Here is a 16,351-nt window from a genome sequence, read left to right on the forward strand (position 1 = left end):
GGAGGAGGAGGAGAAGCAGCCTCGGCAGCCGCAGCGGCTGAAGGAGGAGCGGTAGGAGCAGCAGCAGCAGCAGGAGAAGCGGCGGCGGCAGCAGCAGCAGCCTCAGCCCCGGCGGCGGCGGCGGCGGCGGCGGCTGCGGCAGGGGGTCAGCCGGAGCCGAGGGCGGGCAGCGGCAGACGGGAGTTGTCGCGCCGGCGGCGGCGGCCGGTCGCCGGTCGGGCAGCGCGCCGGGCTCGGGCCGGGCCGCCGCGGTCCCCCGAGCACGCACAGCGGCATATTTTGCACATGAGTTCAGAGGAAGAGGAAGTGTAAGCGGCGGCGGCGGCGGCCGAGGAGGCAGAGCCGGTGCCCGGTGCCCGGCGCCCGGGGCGCACGGAGGGCGCACGGAGGAGCGCACGGCCGGCGCGGCGCATCGCCCCGCGGACCGTCCCGCTCTGCCCTGCCCTGCCCGGCTCGGCGGGGGAGCTCCCGCGCCGCCCGCCCCCCGCGCACTTCGCGCCCCTTCTCTCCACCCCCGGCCGCGGATACGCAAATCCCCTCCCACGCAACCCCTCCTCTTCATGGCACAAACTTTCCTCCCGGGACAGATCGGGGCAGCGACCGTAGCCGACTCCTGCACCTCCTCTGCCGGCCGGCTCTGAGAGGTAAGGGGACCCCGGGGGAACGGGAGGGCAGGGCAGAGAGCCTGGAAAGGAGCTCCCCAGCTCCCGGCCCCCGCTGCGCGCCCGCCCCCGCTCTGACCTTGCCCTTGTCCGCTCCACGCGGGACCCTGGGAGCCGGGCGGAGCGCGCGGCCGCGGGCTGCGGGGAGGGGGAGGAGACCCCTGCCCAGCCCCGCCCTGCCAACTTTTGCCCCCTTTACTGCGGGTCCGGTGCGAGGCGGGGCCGGCTCTCACCTGAGCAATCCGGGCAGAGGGAGCGGGACCCCGGGCACTGCCCTTCTGCCCGTCCGAGCGCTGGGGCTGCGGACAAGGGGGGAGGGGGGGGAGGCGAGAGAGCCTCGTGAAACCCCGTCTCTAACTGCCTGTTTTCAGCTCTCTAGAAACCCACCTCTCCCCCCCGGGGGGGGGAAGGAGGAGGAGGGTTTGGGGGGCGGCGTATTGGGGAAGGGGAGCTCAAGCACCTCATATTGTAAGGGGAGGAAACACAGCCACAGTCAGCTTGGAGAGAGACCTCCGAGCTTCACGGGCTGGGCTGGGCTGGGGTGGAGTCCTTAGCGTTGTTAAAAACAAAAAAAATCAAATTAAAAAACCACCGTAAACCTCTTTTCCTTTCCTTTAAAAGAAAACCCCCAATGAGCCGAGCCCAGCCTGTTGCAGCCTCAGGTTCCTCTCCTGAAAGGCCCGTTTCAGGTTCATTTGTGTTTGTTTCTAGCTCCTTGGAGTCCCACGCCCACCTTTCCCGGGCGCTCCTCCCCCCCTCCGCCTGCCTGCCCTTCTCGTGGGTTGCCAAGGGGTCTTTGGTAGGGCTGGAGGAGAACCTGACATAGGTGAAGGGGTTGTAAACCCCCCCCCCATCCTGGTTTTATTGTAGCCCCCGGGGCGGGGCGGGGGGGGGGTGGGGGCGCTATCAGGCCAACCAGGGTCATTCTTTGAGCCCTGGCCGGAGGAGCCTTGGGTGGGTGGTTTTCAAGGGAACAGGGGGTGATGTCAGACTGGGGTTTTTTTTTAACTTTTAAAAAATATAGATCTTCCAGGAATGGCCCAGATCCCCATTTTTGTGGGATGACTCTGGTTAGCAGAAACAGCAAGTCCTGTAATCATTACAGCTGTTTTCAGATGTTGGGCTGCCTGCTGTCTCTCCCAGTCCCTGCAGTCATGTCACCTCAAGATAACTTAGAGCCTGTCAGGAAGAAGGCCAGATGGTAACACGAGCAACCTCGGAGCAAGGCTAGTGCGGCCCGGGATGTGCTTAGGTGACATTTGCTTAGGGCCCAAGTCCATCCCAGTGACTTAGGGAACTTTGCAAAAAGTTGGAAGGCATTTTCCCCAAGTTCCGTTGAAGGAAGAGTTAAGGAAAGGCAGCCTTCCAAGAGACTGATTTAACCTTAGTGAAATTACTTTGATTTGGGGGATACGCCCCTGCAGCCCCTCTTTGCCTCAGTGGTTATGTGGTCTTAGGTTGGCATAGAATAACACATTGGCACAGTGCTTTAAGGGTTAAAAAACTTTCCTCACAGCAACACTGTGAGATAGGTACTACTAATAGTAATAATCTTGGCCATTTATACAGTCCTTTATGGATTAAAAAGTTTTCTTCACCACACTATGAGGTAATGATGATTTATATAGCATTTTTGGGGCAGCTAGGTGGCGCAGTGGATAGAGCACAGGCCCTGGAGTCAGGAGTACCTGAGTTCAAATTTGATCTCAGACACTTAACACTTACTAGCTGTGTGACCCTGGGCAAGTCACTTAACCCCAATTGCCTCACTTAAAAAAAAAAAAAGTCATCTCTATATAGCATTTTTAAAGTTTGCAAAATACTATGACCAGCTAGATGGCGTAGTGGGCATTGGGCCTGGAGTCAGGAAGCTTCATCATTCTGAGTTTAAATCTGGCCTCAGACACTTAATAGCTGTGTGACCCTGGGCAAGTCACTTAATCCAGTTTGCCTCAGTTTCCTCATCTGTAAAATGACCAGAGAAGGAAATGGCAAGGCCCTCCAGAAAACCCTATATGGGAAGAGTTGGGCAGGACTGAACAAAAGTGCCTCATTGACATGCCATTACAACAAACCTGTGAGGCAGGTACTTATTATTATCTCCATTTTACAAATAGGGAAAGTAAGTCTCAGAGGTTTGGTGTCTTGCCCAGAGGCATACATTTAGTATCAGAGGCAGGATCTGAAACCAGGTGTTTTTTTTTTTTTTTTAGTTCACTACTCTGTTATGTATAATTCTTTTTTTTTTTTAAATAGGTATTTTTTTTGTTTGTTTTTGCAGGGCAATGGGGGTTAAGTGACTTGCCCAGGGTCACACAGCCAGTAAGTGTCAAGTGTCTGAGGCCGGATTTGAACTCAGGTCCTCCTGAATCCAGGGCCAGTGCTTTATCCACTGCGCCACCTAGCCGCCCCCTGTATAATTCTTTTTTTAAAAAAAAATTCTTTTTTATTTTTATGGGGCAATGAGGGTCCCATAGCTAGTAAGTGTCAAGTGTCTGAGGCTGGATTTGAACTCAGGTTCTTCTGAATCCAGAGACAGTGCTTTATCCACTGTGCCATCTAGCAGCCCTATTTCTGTATAATTCTTTATACTATGCTGCTTCCTTTCCAATTTAATTATTTTACAGATGAGGAACACTGAGGGTTAATCAAAGAAACTAGCCTGGACTCTTACAGAATCCTGCATTCTTCTTTTTCTATCCCCTCCCCCCCTTTTTGATGTTGCAACCACTGAAAACATCATGAGGACAAACTCAAAGTTTTCTAGATGAATTCCATCCAAATTGCCAAGTAGAATCATTTAGAGATAAAACATAAGAAGTTATCCTTTGCTTCATTCATCCTTATTGATTATTAGGATGGGGCTTTTAAAATATGGCTTGCTGCCTCTCGTGTGCATAAAACTTTTTAGAGGAACAAGTGTGGGGGGAGAAGTCTGTGCATTTCCAGTTTCTTTTCAACTTCATTTTGCAGTAGATTTGAACCTGGGCTGGGACTCTACTCTGGCTCTTCTCTTTCTTGGTAGGCTTGAGGAAGATCATGGAAAGGCTCAAGTGAAACTTGAGAAATTAATTTCCCTGCCTTCATTCATTCCTTATTAACTGCTATGTCCTATGTACTGTGGGAGTCACTGGAGGGAGGTACAGAGCTAAGTAAGGCATGGTCTTTGCCCTGGGAGAGTTTACAGATTTGGGGCAAGCTCTTTTAATCAGGTAAAAATGAACCATTTCTATTTTAAAAGGGCTTCCAGGGGCAGCTAGGTGGCGTAGTGGATAAAGCACTGGCCTTGGATTCAGGAGTACCTGAGTTCAAATCAGGACTCAGACACTTGACACTTACTAGCTGTGTGACCCTGGGCAAGTCACTTAACCCTCATTGCCCTGCAAAAATTAAAAAAAAAAAGGGGGGGCTTCCAAAAAGGGGATTCTACTAGGGGAAGTACCTTTGACCTGAAAGAGATTTATCTTCTGTTTTGGGGGAAATCCACCCCCAGCCACAGTTTCTACTTAGGGATTTCTGTGTACTTTTCCACCTTAGTCTGATTAGTCTAGGCCTTGGGTGGGATTCCCTTTGGATATCACCATGTTTCAGGGTCGACTGACCCTTGCTGGCTCAGGCTCCTTCTCTGACGTCCCTGTTTAATTGATTGATGAACCTTAACCCTTACTTATAAGGAGCTAGGGTTCTTAACGCTGCCCCCTTATGTTCCTGACCAGGCTAAGTTATACTCATGGGGCAAGTACTGACAGTTTGGAAACTCTCCGTTTGTCCTTAGCCCCACTTTACTGCTCCTAACAGTTGGGTGTGCAGGCCTGGCCTGGACCAAAGCCAAGATGACTGGAATGGATTAGGATTTCTCTGCACAGTGCTGGGCACATAGTAGGTGCTCAATAAATGTTTATTGACTGATTTTGGGCAAGACCGATCTCCCTGGACCTCAGATTACCTCAAAGCTTCTGTGATGATATGACTTCTCCTAGGATAGAGTTTCACTCATGGGTAGAGAGAATGAGGGGATAATTCAGCTTAATAAGAAGGTGACCCATGGTCTGTGGTGTTAGGTGATCTTCGTACCTCCCCTACCCATTTGTTTTTTAACCAGTGTCCGGGAACAAAGAAATCATAATAAAGCTCAGATTTTACAAGGTTCTTTTCGGTTTGCAAAGCACGGGAAGCTTGTGCAATCGATGCTATTCTCTTCATTTTATAGATGGGAAAACCAAAGCTAAAGTGACACATCCACATTCAGGTAGTCAGCAAGTGTCTGAGGCGGAATTTGAACTCAGCTCTTTGGGGAAAATCTACCCCCAGCCACAGTTTCTACTTAGGAACTTCTGTGTACTTTTCCACCTTAGTCTGATGAGTCTAGGCCTTGGGTGGTGCTCTGTCTGCTGTGCCGTCTTACAGCGTGGGCATCCTAGAAAAGCATAATAGAAATTTCTACCTGTTGACCAAAAGTAAACCATAAGAAGGGACTTTTTTGTTTTATATTTGTGGAGGGTGGTCTAGACCTGTGGGGATCACCCTCTGCCATATTATCTTGGAAAGTAATTTGGTTTGGGGATGAAGGATGAACAACAACAGTCAGTGTGTGTGTCAGAGTCTGGATCGGAATCCAACTCTTCCGGACTCCCAGAGCTGCTAAGCCAGGCACTGTGTTTGCTTTCAGGGCTACTGCCAGGTTTTTCTGAGGGCTCCCTGTTGGAGATCTGTTAAGGGCCGGCTGGGCATTTATGGAAATGCTAATCTATGGGACTTTTTAAAAAAGTATTATTGATTAGGAAGTCTTGTCTCTTCAAAAGAAAAGCTTCTCCAGCTGTCCAGTCTCAGCTCTCAGAGTGTTCAGTAATCATGTTTTCTTTCTTCAGCTTAAAAGAAAAAAGAAAACTTGGCTCCAATTTGCATTTACAAGGGGAAGATGTAGCCAAACATTCCTTTTGATATTTATCGTTTTTTCGTTTTCTCTGTGTGATATTTTCCCCAGTTTCTCAGATCCTGTTATTTTGGACATCAAATGATTTTTATTCTGAGATTCATGATTCCGTGCCTCTGCTCAGTCCCCTTAAATATACACACTGTAGAATTATAGAGCTTGAGCTAGAACCAAAGTCCCAGGTTGTCTAGTCCAGCCCCCGCCCCATTTTATAGCTGAGAAACTGAGGGCCATGGAGGCCAAAGGATTAGCCCAGGGTCACACAGGTAATAAGTAGCAAAGTTGACATTCAGACCGGTATTCTCTGACTCCAAATCTAGTGTGTTTCTTTTTTTTTTTCCTTTAAGTTTTGATTTTTAAAATTCTGAATCTGACAAACTCAAACAAGGATGAACATTTATTTCCACTTACAAAGGGAAAAAAATCATGATTGTATATGAAACAGTGAATCTCTGTTATGTACATCTTGCATTTTAAAAAGTATACAATAGGGGCAGCTAGGTGGCGCAGTGGATAAAGCACCGGCCCTGGATTCAGGAGGACCTGAGTTCAAATGTGACCTTGGACACTTGACACTTACTAGCTGTGTGACCCTGGGCAAGTCACTTAACCCCCACTGCCCCGCAAAAACAACAACAACAACAACAACAGCCAAAAAGTATACAACAAATTCGTCCCATCAGTTTCAAAGCTGTGCTGCTTGTCTGTATCTCCCTCTGAATTTCATGCTGTTCCTTTCTATGTGTTTTTTAAATGCTTCAAAGCCACCACCACCCCTTTAGGAGGATAGCTATTACTGGTCCTCCCCCCCCATTTCTTAACCAAGATATAAAAAAAGATCTTCCATTGGAACAAATAAACATAATCAAACAAAAACCCGCACATTGGTCATGTTCAGAAATACCTCTCGTTATTTGTCTAGAGTCCATCATCTCTCTATCAAGAGCTGCCTCATCATTGGTGCTTTGAAGTTCTTGAGTCATTGCACTGATCAGAATTCTGATTTGGGGATGTTTTTTCCCCTGTGGTTCTTGATAACTTGGATTTCTTCCTTTGAGAACTGTTTGTGTCCCTCTGACCATCTATTTTGGCATGTTTTGTCCTGAAATATTTGTCTCTCTCCCTTTTTTTTGTCAAGATTTTGATGAAAGGATCATTCTCATCACAGCTTATCAGCTTCTTTCTTATTTTAACTGAAATGATTTTGTCTGTGCAAAAAAGCTTTTCAGTTTTATGGACTATAATCGGAACGGTCCATTTTTATCCCCTGCCATCTCATCTGTCCCTTATTTGGTCAAGGACCCTTTCCTTGAAGGACCCTTCCCCTCAAGGACCCTTCCCCTTAAGGACCCTTCCCCTCAAAGTCTTTGGAGACATAATTGTGAAAGGCCTGGCCTTCCATGAGCTTTCTAGCTTATTTATGATTTGAACTTTCATAACTATGTCCTCTATCTATTTAAACCTATTAGTAAGATACTGGTCTGAGCCTAATTTCTGCCCGGCTGCTTTCCAGTTTTCCCAGCAATTTTTGTTTCAGTAGTGAGTCTTTTTTTTTTTTTTTTAGAATTTTTTTTAAATTTATTTATCATTTTTTTGTGGGGCAATGGGGGTTAAGTGACTTGCCCAGGGTCACTCAGTAGTGAGTCTTAACCATGGTACTTGGGGATCTTTTGGTTCATCAGATGCTGTGCTACATATTTATTGATGCCTGTACCTTTTGTACCTAACTTGTCACACTGGTCGACTTTCTCTTTTCTACTCAGTAATAAATAGTTTTTATGATGGTACCAATTGAGATCTCACACTGCTTGGTATCCATCTTTCTCACTCTTTTTCATTATTTCCCTTGAGGTCCTAGACCTTTTGTTCCTCTCGGAGAATTTTACTGTTTTCTTTATGGCTGCAAATTGGTCCTTTGGGAGTTTGGTATGGGCCTGCTGATATAAGTAAATTAATTTAGATAGCATTGTCATTTTTTATTATATTGGCACAACCCAACTATAAGCAATTAATTTCTCTCCAATTATCTAAAGTTGGCCTTTAGTCCTGTAAAGTGTGTATTCAGTCCCGTGGTTTTTTGGTTGTACCACGTTCCCCTCCTGCAGCCTATAGCTCTTGTGTTTCCAAAGAATATGTTGGCTGTATTGATACCCTTTGCCCATGAGTAATAAAAAAGGATTTCTGCCATTGGAACCTTGAAAACTCTTCATCCTCTCAAAATAAGGATTCTCTTCAGCCCTTGAAGCTGCATTCATGTTCCCACTGTTTGGGGTAAGAAAGAAAATCCATCTCGGCCACTGTGGCGATGGTCCTCTGCTAGGATGCAGGCTGAAGGGACCCTGTGGGGGCTTCTTTTCTACCATGTCTCTCTCCTGACGGGGTTAGGGACAGTCCAGTCTTCATCTCCTTCACCCCTGGGTTGTCTGCTTCAGGGCCAGCATAGGACTCCCAACCAGGGTGGGTGGGGGCACAGCCTGACCAGCACTCCTTGGGGTGTCCAGTGTCCCGCTGCTTTTCCTTTCTTTTTCAGACTCTGCCTTTCCAGGAGAGTTGAAGCCAGCATAGTTGGGTGGCAGCTACACTTGAGTAGACAGTAGCTTAGAGTCACTGTGTGGCCTTTGTGTAACTCGTTAACATTCACGCATGAGAGGAGAGGTAGAAACATGGCTAGTGACCTTGCTGTTGTCTTCCCTGACCCCTTCTCTCTTCAGCAGCTTCTAAACTTTCTCCCTCCCCTCCCTAGCCAAGGACTCTTTTTGGATCTTGATGAACAAAACTGACAGTTAACCAGAGGCCAACAGGCATTTATTTATTAAGTACCTACTACGTGCTCAGTATTGACACTTGCCTCCCCATTAGAATACAAGCTTCTCACTGTGGGGATTGGTATATCCTTTATATTTTTATTCCCACTGCCTAGCACAGTGCCCTGCACATAGTATGCCTTTAAGAAGAAATCGGTTGGGGGACAGCTAGGTGGCGCAGTTGGATAAAGCACCGGCTCTGGATACAGGAGGACCTGAGTTCAAATCTAGCCTCAGACACTTGACACTTACTAGTTCTGGGACCCTGGGCAAGTCACTTAACCCATATTGCCCTGGAAAAAAAGAAGAAGAAGAAATCAGTCAATGAGTATTTCAGTAAGCCCTTACTGTGTGCCAAGCTTGTGTGTTAGGCCTCAGAATAAAAATGCCTTCATTAGCTTAGTAAGTCCTCCTTGATTGATTCTGCGAAGTGCTGATGATACAAGGGTTAGTTTCTGCTCTCAAGGAGTTTGCATTCTACTTAGTAATGTGATGCATCCTGTAAAAATAAAGACATAGGTGTCTATGTGTATATGTATCTACACATAGATGTATAGATGTGTCTACACATAAATGGGCGTGTATATGTGGCTCATGGCGGAGGTCTCACTTGAGCTGAGCTTTAAAGGAGACCAGTGTTTCCCAGAGGTGGGGGTAAGGAGTGCACCCCAGGAATTGGGGGGGGACAGTGCTGAAAGCTCTCGCCCCATATTAAGAATTCTGTTGTCAGAATAAACCCCTTTCTTCTTTCCCTAGGCAGCGTCAGTTTCTGTTGGTTTAAAATGTTAAAATTCCATGGGTCTCCTGCTTTAATAAATTCTTTCCACTTGCCCTGAGGGGCTTAGTCAAGCACCATGGACAACCTTCAAGGGTCCCTGGACCGCTCCTGAGGGGAAGATTCCCGACAAGGATGGCCGGCCCTCGTACAAGGAGCATCTGATGTGGTCATCTCCAAGGGCCCTTCCAGCTTGGACAGCCTAAAACCTGGGGAATGTGGCGATGGGTCCTTTTAATCAAATATTTTGGTTAATAGAATGTTACCATAGAAACTCTACAACAGCCCCAGTTTAAAAAGTATGTGAAAGGAATCCCCCAACCATACTGAAGGTAATTTAATTTTTCTGTGATTCAGAGAGCCCTTTGGGATCCAGCAGTATAGGAGAGGGTCAGTAGATCAGGGTTGTGTTCCCGGATTGGCACACAAGGCCCCTGGAAGAGCCTCCAGTACATAGAAAAGGGAAATTTGGATACTTAAGAGACCACAGCTGTGCTGATGATCTTTCTTTAAGTGGGTGTGCATTGGAGCCTGAGTGGCTAGCTGTAGTAACAACAACAACAATGCTAATAATACCTGGCATTTACACGGGGTGTCCCAAAAGTCTTAATGTGCTTTTAAGCATTTGTGGCTTGGAATGGCACTAAGACTTTTGGGACACCCTGTATCATCCTTTAAGGTTTTGCAAAGGGCTCTATGTGGGTTGGTCTACACAGCAGCCCTGGGAGGTGGGTGCTATTTTTATCCCCATTTTGGAGATGAGGAAATTGAGGCTGAGAGCAGTTAAGTGACTAGCTCCAAGGTCACAGAGCTAAGTTTGGAGATGGGGCAGGATTCGAACCCAGATCCTCCTGACTCCAGGTTCACCAAGCCACCTGGATGCCTCTGAAGGTACTTGAAGGGATCAGGGCACAGACCCATCCTGGCACATACTCTGTTTTTTGTTTTGTTTTTGTTTTTTTGGTTTTTTGTAGGGCAGTGAGGGTCAAGTGACTTGCCCAGGGTCACACAGCTAGCAAGTGTCAAGTGTCTGAGGTCGGATTTGAACTCAGGTCCTCCTGAATCCAAGGCCAGTGCTTTATCCACTGCGCCACCTAGCTGCCCCCTTGTTTTTTGTTTTTTGGCACATAGTCTTTGAAAAGTGCTTTCATTCCACCTCTCTCCCCATCCCCGCAATTCCATGAGCACCTCAAGCAGAGACAAATACATCTATTGAAAATAATTTTGATCACTCATTTACTCACAGAAACCAATATCAGTAAGCATTTATTAAGTGCTTACTGTATGCTGGCCATTTCACCACAGGGCATTCCAAACAACTATGCCTGGCACATAGTAGGTGCTTAATAAATGTTTATTGAATTGAAAAAAAGTACCTGGGACCTGGAAACACTTTAAACTGGGTCCTTGCCCCTATAGCATTAGCATCAAGCAATACAAATGTAGGGTCGGTTGATGGATGTGTATAAAGTGGTTACTGTGTGAGGTGATCATTCAGGTGTCACAGTCTTTAGTGGGTCCTCAGGTAGTGAGGACACCCCTTCCTACTCTGGGCCCAGAATCCAGGGGCTCGCCTCTCCATTCCCACAGTTCTGGGGACTCCTAGCTTGAGCTTTGGGCGGAACCCTTCAGCCTGATGCTCGGGAGGAATGAAGATGTCATGGGGTTGTACCTTTATTTTTAGCAGTATCCCGAGAGGTGATGGTGCATATTCAAGGTCTCTCTCCTCTTTTTCAAGGTGACTTTGGAACGCAGCCTCAAAGATACCCCCAATTAGGATCTTTGAAAACATCCAGATGCTTGATTGAATTTGTCGCATTTCCACCCAAATTTTAGTGTGATATAAACAATTCCTCAATCAGTTAATTAGTAAGCATTGATTAAGCACCTGCTATGTTCAAGGCACTGTCCTAGGCACTGGGAATACAGGTATAAAGAGTGAAACAGCTGATCTCAAGGGGTTTGCTCACATTAGCTAGATGGAGCTAGCCATTTCTTATTTTTCCTGGATGACTGAGTGATATAATAAGGCGGTTTATGGTTTTTATATGGAATTAAATATGGAAATTAAAAGTCAAGTTTGCCAAAGGATGCAGGGTAATCACATCTAATTGCTCGGTGCAGTAAATCGAGGGTGAGTTGTCTCTGTTAGGTGGTTTTGTGGTCTCTCCTAGCTATTGGCACTTGTTAAAATTAATTTTTATAATTTGCCATAAATTATAAAACAAATTAGTTCCAAACACAAATATGTTTTGTGCTTGAAAACTTAGAGCTAACATAACATATTTACCACCTGCATTTTATTAGGCCTACTCAGGAAAAAATGCAAGTTGTCACTATAATGAATCAAGGAACTAAAAGTTGTTTTCCAAAAAAGGTTTTTGACATTTAGGTGAAGAAAAATACCCTGCTAGTGAGAAGATCCTTTTAAATATATTTCTTCAGGTTTAGAGACCTCTTAGAAAAAAAAAAAGTGATAGAAATGGATGTTAGAGTCTTCCCCAACCATTTGCTTTACGCATAATTTGTGTTTATTTAGTTGTGCATATTTTGTTTCCACCCAATGGAATGGAATTTCTTGAGGGCAGGGACTGTTTTCATTTTTGTCTGGCTGAGAGTAAGCACTTAACCGATGTTTGTTGAATTGAAGTCATGTCATATTACATTACATTGTTGTTGTTCAGTGGTTTCCTTGGTGTCTGCCTCTTTGTGAGTGCATTTGGAGTTTTCTTGGCAATGATAGTAGAAGGGTTTGCCACACCTCCAGCTCATGAGGATGAGGAAACTGAGGCAAACAAGGGTAAGTGACTTGTCCAGGGTCACACAGCTGGTATGTGTATGAGGCCAGATTTGAACTCAGGAAGAAAAGCCTTTCTGATTTGAGGCTTGCTGCCTAGTTGTCCTGTCTTACATTACATTGTATCATCATCATGAATAATAATAATAATAACAACAACTAACATTTATATAGCACTTACTGCATGCTAGGCACTTTACAGTTATTATCTCATATTCTGTTATCATCTCATATTATGCTAAACTTAATTTTCCTCCTTAATGCACATTTTGTTGTTGTTGGGTCATTTTAGGTATGTCTGACTTTTCATGACCCCATTTGGAGTTTTCTTGGCAGAGATACTGGAGTGGTTTGCCATTTCCCTCTCCTGCTCTTTTCACAGATGAGGAAACTGAGGCAAACAGGGTTAAATGACTTGCCCAGGGTCACACAGCTAGCTAGTGTCTGAAGCCAGGTTTGAACTCAGGAAGAGGAGTCTTCCAGACTCCAGGCCCAGCACCCCACCTAGCTGCCTGCCTCTTTTTTTTCTTTTTGTGAGGCAATTAGGGTTAAGTGACTTGCTCAGGGTCACACAGCTAGTAAATGTTAAGTGTCTGAGGCCGGATTTGAACTCAGGTCCTCCTGAATTCAGGGCCGGTGCTCTATCCACTGTACCACCTAGCTGTCCGCTGCCTGCCTCTTAATGCACATTATAGTTAAATAATTCAGGGTATCCACTGTCTCACAAAGATTGCACCTCTTACTCTCTTGTAAATCTTGTCCTTGTCTTTCCACAAATCTTTTAGGGGTTCTGTTCCCTGGGTCAGGGACCTCCCTCCACATCTTTAATATTGTGGGGCCATTGTCCATTTGTAGTGTCGGCCATGCACACATGGACTCTTTGTTCATAGACTTTCTCTCTTTGCCACTGGAGAATGACCCCTTGTCTTTTACGTGTGTCCTCATTCCCTAGATTTCTTAGAGATTAGACCCATTGCACAGAAGTTTCCCCTCTCCCCCAATTTTGACAGCTTCTCCTTATCGTAGCCACATTTATTTTGTTCATCTAAAAACCTAAGAACATATTTTGTTATTAAAACAATGACATCTTTTTCTTCTTCCTTCCTTCCAATTTCATCTTTAAAGACTGAGATTGTCTTGAATCTAATACCAAGCTCTCCATTTTTGCTTTGCTTCTTGCTCCCATATATGATGATACTGCTCATCACCTTGAACCATACTCCTCCTCCTAGGAATTTTGCAAATGGGCTCCTATTTTAAGACAGTGTGGCCTTTAGCCAGTATCTCTTTCCACTAGACAAGGAGATCAAACGTTTGCTGATAGCTTTTCTCTCTGCTTGTTATTTGTATTCCTAGTGTTCAGCACTAGAGTGAGGCCTCTCTGTAATCTATAGACCTTTGACCTGTTTTGTTTCTTAAAGTTCAGCCCTATTTTTCAACATTTTGCTGCCCTCTCCATGACCACATTTTTGCATCAAAGTATTAAGAGACTATGTATGGAGTAGCTAGGTGGCTGTATATAGTGCTGGGCCTGAAGTCAGGGATACTCATCTTTCTGAGTTCATATCTGGCCTCTGACACTTACTAATTAACTGTATGACCCTGGGCAAGTCACTTAGCCCTGTTTACCTCAGTTTCCTCATAATGGCAAACCACTCCAGTATCTCTGCCAAGAAAATCCCAGATGGGGTCACAAAGAGTCAGATATGATTGAAAAACAACTTGACAACAAAAGATTAAAGAGCATGTTGATTTAATGGTAGGTTTTAAGTCATCTCCTTGTGGGATTTCTTTGCCTCGTTGTCCTTGATACATTAGCTGAAGCGTGGTAGAAAAACTCTGTCCTAGGGATCTTGAACTTGGGATCATGGGACCAGAGTTCAAATTCTGGGTCTTCTACTTAACTAGCTGTGCGGCCTTGTTTTGTAAGTCTCTTCATTTCTCTGTGCCTTAGTTTCGTCATCTATAAATTAAGGACTAGGGCCCAGCACATAGTAGGCACTCTATAAATGTTAGCTGTTATTAGTATCACCACCACCACCATTATTATCACCACCACCACCACCATCACCACCACCATTATTATTTCCCTTCTACCTCTAGCTCTATGATCTTGGATCATGGCCTTTGCCCCTTATGATCCTGATGAATATAGCAAGGAGACATGACCAAGTATAGTGGTCCATAAGATGATGTTTCTTGTCGCTTCTGGGTACACAGTAAAACTACATCTAGTAACTGCTCTGTTTGCCTTGCCAAGGGAGAAAATCTGTGATCCTTCCACTCAGCCTCAGTTTCCTTATTTCTTCTGGTTTCACAAGAATGTCAGTATTGATATTGGGTTATAGAATCCTAGATAGGGAATTGGAAGGGTCCTTAGGTTGCATCAAGTCCAACCCTCTCCTTTTACAGGTGAGGAAACTGAGGATGAGAACAGTTAAGTGACTTGACCAGGGTCATTCATGTGGCTTATAAGTGTCTCTGAGCTGACATTCAAACCCAGGTTTTTCCTGACTCCAAAGTAGTTGGTCTTTTGACAGAAAGCTTTACATTTAATGTAATAGTTAAATTCATATCTATAGATGATCTGAGCACTGTGTGATTTTCCGAAGCTGAAGGGACTGGATAAGTTTCTGGGGCCATTTTGTTTGTGTCTTTATTTCATGAGTTGCCATGGCCAAAGAATCCCTCCTCAGGTGACTGTCCTACTGGGGATGAGCCTCTCTGTACATAGGGAAGCTGGTCCTTGAACAGCAGACACAATGTCCCTGGGGCTGTACCCTTAGCCTTTGAGCTTGGTAGAGCCTAGTAGAAATGGTATTCCACTTGCCCAGCCCCCAAGAACATGGGCTCACTCCCTGGGCCACATCAACCTAGCTAGACATCTCACTGCCCCTTCTGACTTGTTCCCATAGGCATCCTCAATGGATGGAGTCCATATTTGAGGGTTAACCTTAATCACAGTTGGATTTCAGAGGCAAAAGGAACCCCCTTCTATGATTTCCTCCCCAAGAGATGATTCCCCTTTTCCTGGCTATGAGCCGTTTTCTGAAATTCTTTGGTATGGGGTCAAAGAATTTTGTACCATTATTCCAGCTAGGGCAGCTAGGTAGCACGGTGGATAAAGCACCAGCCCTGGATTCAGGAGAACCTGAGTTCAAATCCGACCTCAGACATTTGACACTTACTAGCTGTGTGACCTTGGGCAAGTCACTTAACCCTCATTGCCCCACCAAAACCAAACCAAACCATTATTCCAGCTAAAAAGCTTAAAAATGCAAATGTTTAAGTTACTCCAGAGCAGGGAAAGAAGTGAGCTGGGCTCCCTTTCTGCTGGGGACGAGGCGGCATCACTCTCTTTTCCTAGAGCTAGGGTTCTTGGTGAGCCACCGGTGCCTGTGCCCACCCTCTTGCTGTCTTCCTCCCATGCCTCTCTCCTCCACCTAAGAGTTCTCTCAAGGCACATACTTCCCTCTATCAAAATGATTTGTGTCCACAGCTTCTCTCCCCTATTATATTTTAAATGGAACCTTGGAGATAAGCCTTTTTATCCATGATTCCCCTGGAGGTTTGCTTTGCTTTGCTGAAGGAGGTGATCTGCAAAATGTTTTTAGAAGTGAAGAACGGATTGAAAGATTGCCCCAGCAAATGCCTGCTCCCGGAAGGCACCGGCTGGGACCTAGATGCTGAGGATGGGAAGATGAAATAAGACAGCCTCTCCCTCCCCTCCGGCAGCTTTCAGTCCAGTGTTGGCTTCTCAAATCTTTCCTGTTTTGACGGAGTCAGAGGAGGGGAGGGGCTTCACTGTGGGGGTTGTCTGGCGTTATGTTCATTAGGAAGAGAAGAGATTGAGCTAGTCATGTTCCCGTGTGGTCACAGGCCCTCACCCTCACCCTTGGGGCCTTTGAATGACTTTGAATGACTCCTTAATACATCGGTGACCAGATCTTGCCCTAGACAAGACTGCAAAGGGAGCAAAGCTTTTTTTCCCTGCGGAGCCCCTTACCTCTCTTATGTATTTTCCCCCTAAAATGCCCAGTGTCCTCCAGGTAACCAGGAGTCACAGCCACTTGAAACATGGTACAGTAGTAAGAGTGCTGCATTTAATGTCAGAGGACATGGATTCAAATCCTGACTCTGCCCCTTGCTGGCTGTGTGACTTTAGTTAAGACCCTTCACCTCTGGGTCTCTCTGCTCATCTGTAAAAAGGGGGAGGATTCCCTTCCAACTTTCAACTTTAGGATTCTTTGATTTCCAAGTCTGAAGTCCTAACCCCATAATCAGCTGATTCAGGTGGAGGGTTAGTAGTAGGGGAAGAACTCATTTGTATTTTGAAAGGTCGGTGTTTAAGGACTGGCTCGCCCAGGGTAGAATTTCAGG

The 16,351-nt window shown here is 45.8% G+C and overlaps 1 protein-coding gene across 3 annotated transcripts in view; it reads left to right on the forward strand.

Annotated features, from left to right (window-relative positions):
* Nucleotides 1-371: 371 nt before the first annotated feature.
* Nucleotides 372-16,351, forward strand: part of RFTN1 (raftlin, lipid raft linker 1) — a 205,681-nt gene continuing 189,701 nt past the window's right edge. For 2 of the 3 annotated variants that reach the window (XM_043969256.1, XM_043969257.1), the window contains exon 1: nucleotides 372-644. The gene's annotated coding sequence lies outside the window, so the exon portion shown is untranslated. The remainder of the gene's footprint in view (nucleotides 645-16,351) is intronic. The other variant, XM_043969258.1, reaches the window with a different exon arrangement.

Source organism: Dromiciops gliroides, chromosome 5, assembly GCF_019393635.1.
Source record: "Dromiciops gliroides isolate mDroGli1 chromosome 5, mDroGli1.pri, whole genome shotgun sequence".
NCBI classification, from domain to species: domain Eukaryota; kingdom Metazoa; phylum Chordata; class Mammalia; order Microbiotheria; family Microbiotheriidae; genus Dromiciops; species Dromiciops gliroides.